This window comes from Tupaia chinensis, unplaced genomic scaffold (genome assembly GCF_000334495.1).
Source record: "Tupaia chinensis unplaced genomic scaffold, TupChi_1.0 Scaffold145907_1, whole genome shotgun sequence".
In the NCBI taxonomy this organism is placed as follows: Eukaryota; Metazoa; Chordata; class Mammalia; order Scandentia; family Tupaiidae; genus Tupaia; species Tupaia belangeri.
In genome coordinates this window covers 1,679,766-1,683,309 of record NW_006205765.1, presented here as the reverse complement: position 1 = coordinate 1,683,309, position 3,544 = coordinate 1,679,766, and positions in this window count along the sequence as shown.

The window sequence follows — 3,544 nt, the reverse complement described above, 5'->3', positions numbered from 1 at the left end:
ATTTGTTTGCCCCCCTCCCTTTTAATTTATTTGGTCTTTTCCGGAGGGAGGGGGGAGGGGGGGGAGGTTGGGCTGGGAACTGTCCGAGGTGCTGAGATGGGGCGGGACCGGAACCCTCCTGGGAAAGTACCAGGAACTGGGTTGGGCCTGGGGCCGTGTCCAAGGTGCCAATGATGCGGGCCGTACTGTTTGTCTGTCCGTCTGTCCCAGAGAGAACTATAAAGCGCTGGAAGCGCCTGCAGATGGTTTCGCGCCGGCCTTTCTTTGGGCCCCGGGATAGAGGGAGCGGGGGCGGGAGTAGAACTGTCGGGGGCAGGGCAGGAGCACCAGAGATGGGGGTCTAGTCGGGTAAGTGGAACCCCGGAAACTGCTACTCTTTGGTCCATCAGTTTCCATTTTAAAGAGTAAAATGAGGCCCCGCGGTTTGAGGCCTAGTGGCCAAGTTGAATCCACCCAACCCCCAGTTCCCTCTGGTCTGACTAGCTCTCATAATGTCCAGGTCACTCTTAGGGACTGAGTGGTGAGGGCAGCAGAAATGGGCCCCTTCTGTGCTGTAACTGGTTGAGACAAAACTAGCTAGTCATTATAGATGCTTTTCTCCCCTCCACCCCCGTCCTCCCTAGCCATATACCCAGCCAAAGGTCTGGTCAGGCTGACTAAGTGTGTGTTCACCACTCTCAGGTGGGGCTGCCTGCCACACTCAGCCCCCAGGAGCCCCACAGCCACCACCGTGGGGCTGCTTTGAGGCTGCATGGAACACCCGCCCACCCAGGCGAGCCTTGAGAATCAGACCCTGGCCCTTCATTGCCAGTGAGGCTTGGACACAGACAGCTGGGGAAACGGAAGCCTTTCTCCAGGGATGAAAGAAGAAAAATAAGCTATTTGGCCTAAAATCCCTGTTCGGATCCCAGCGCTTCTTAACCCGTTTACTGTTTCGCTAGTCCAAGGAGGCCTGGCTTCCACAGAGCGCTTAGGCTCGGATTCTGGTGGCTGCCTTGGCCCTGAGGATCCGGGGAGAGAAATGGGAGGGGCCGACAGAGACCAGCCCCGGGCTCGCTGTCCGTGGTGCTGACAGGCGTGCTCGGCAGGGTGGGGGCTTGGAGGGGCAGGAAGAGTCGGGGGCTCGGCCTCAGCGAGTTTTTCCGGATAATTTGGGATTAGGGTGTGATCCATTCGGGCAGCAAGCTACGGAAGTCTCGCTCTAACACCCGGGAATGTCGGCTCCCTCTTGCCCTCTTGGGAGGACAGGACTCGACTCTGCTCGGTCTCGGCCCAGCGCCCTTGCACCCGGCCTGGAGCCGGAAATCCCCAGTCCAGATTTGTGAATCGAGTTCCCGGAGGGGGGTGGGGTGGGGACCGAGAGCCGGCGGAAGGGAAGGCGGGAGCAGCCGCCCATTGGCTGGAATTTGGCGCAGTCAGCGCGGTGCCGTCATCTCTCTTGGTTTGGGAGGAGGGAGGGAGGATCACTTGGGTCACCCCGCGGCTGTCGCCATAGTAACCAGACTGAGCGGGCGGCAGCGTCTCCACTCTCCCACCTATGGCCCAGGGAAAAAATCCTAGTCCGCTGTTTTTAGAACTAGTTAGGGAGACTAGCTACTTGATTAGAATTCTGAATTCTTGACTTAGAGAAGTCTGAAGGTGGTGGGAATGAGACCATAGAGCCTACAGAGACCCCTCCCCAGACATCCTGCCGTTAGGGGGGCCTCTGGTTACTGCCTGGAGCGGGTAGATACAGCACCTTCTCTTCACTATGCGTGAGTGCACGCGCCCGTGAGCGCGCGCGCACACAGGCTCCTCCAGGAACCTGTGGTCTGGCATTTGGAGACCTAGAATGAAAAAAAAAAAAAACCTCAGTGAATGGTGTCAAGTTAAATCTCACTTGCCAAGCCCCAAGGCAGGAGGCACTGTCATAATCCGATTAGAGGGGGAGGGGCTGAGGGGGATCAGCACGAATACACGGGAGAATTAGCCCCTTGGGTTAAACTTGGTCTGAGTTCTGTTGGCTCTGGGAAGGGGCCAGTTGTAAGGAGAAGGGCCCACAGTATTCTGATGAGGCAAGAGAAGAGGAAATGCGTGCGGAATCAAGCATATGTTCCCCTCTTTTACTGCCCAGGAGTGAACCTGGAAAAGAGTCCAGGATGGTGAGGAGGTGGCTAAGAGGACCCAGAGCTCTAGAGAGAGCCCATCAGGTGAACTGAGAGAAGAATGGAGAGGGAGGATGGGAGACAGAAACTCAGCTGGTGTCATGACTCAGCACTTCTCCGGACAGCAGAGGGCTCCAGAGGCTCTCCCAGCACAGGGGCATGGAGAGGGCAGGGGAACTGGTGAGCCCCCCTGTGCATGATACACGCTATTGACATGTAACCAGACAGATTTTAACCAGAAACAGGCATAAACGCGTTTACACTGATGAAGATTCATTCGATCACAGCGTATACATGCCCCCTCTTCTACTCCCCTTCCCGGGCCAGAGTACATTTTGTCCTGAGAGCCATGCTCCCTTGTCCCTGGAATACTTTGGTACTTATTGGAAAGGAGAAATAAAAATTTAAAAATAAAAATCCGGGACCTGTTGGGGAGGGCAGAGAGGGGAGTGGAGTTGTCACGATAACCGCTTTGCCCAGTAACCAGGGCATCTGACAGCATCTAAGAGGACATCCTAAGGCCTCTACCCACTGGGGTCTGGCATCAGGCACCCAGATGGACGCCTCCAGAAGATTTCTACTGCAGAAGAAGCTGCCGAAGTAGGTCCATCACCGCCAGCAGGGAGGTATGGGGCCTGTCCTTCTTCATGTACCCTGCTTCAAGTGGCACTCCTGACCCCTTTATCTGTCATAGACACCATTTGTTGTGAGTGGCTTCAGGACAGCAGGGATTAACACGTCAAAGATCTCCATGGACCAGGACCTCCCTTTCTGCACCTTGCCACATGGTCCACAAAGATCATCTGTACCCACACAGGAATGGAGCGTAGGTGAGGGGTAGAAAAGCTTGTTTAGTGCCATGAAAGCCTGGCAGGGTGCAGGAGAGGGCCTGCAGGGCGCATGCTCAGGAGCCAAGCTCCTCTGGCCTTGTTTACTGCAGGCAGGTCCCTCTGGCAGGCTGGCTGGTTAAGGCACTGGACTCCCACACACTGACTGGCTGACTTCTCACCTCACTCAGCCTCCCTCCCCCATTTTTAAAAATCTCCATTTTCAGGTTTAACCTCTTAGCCTCTGGTTTAAAATATCTCCAAATCCAGTTCAGGGTGTTACGTTTGTGTGTTTTTTCCACTGGGTCAGTCCCACCATCTTGTTAGCAATGAGGTGCTCTCAAGATTCCTTTCTGCTGGGAGACACTGCCCACAATAATCACCCCCTCTCTTAAGACGTCCTCCCCTTTCTTTACATCCTTACTCATAGTCTCCTATGCTTCATGTTTAGCTTCAGCCAGAAATCATAAAACTAGTTTTTTGCTTATTTGTTTGTTTTCAGATTTTTGCCATAAGGCAAATGTGCTTATCAGGAGAGAAACAGAGACAGAGAGAAATAGACAGAGAGGGAAA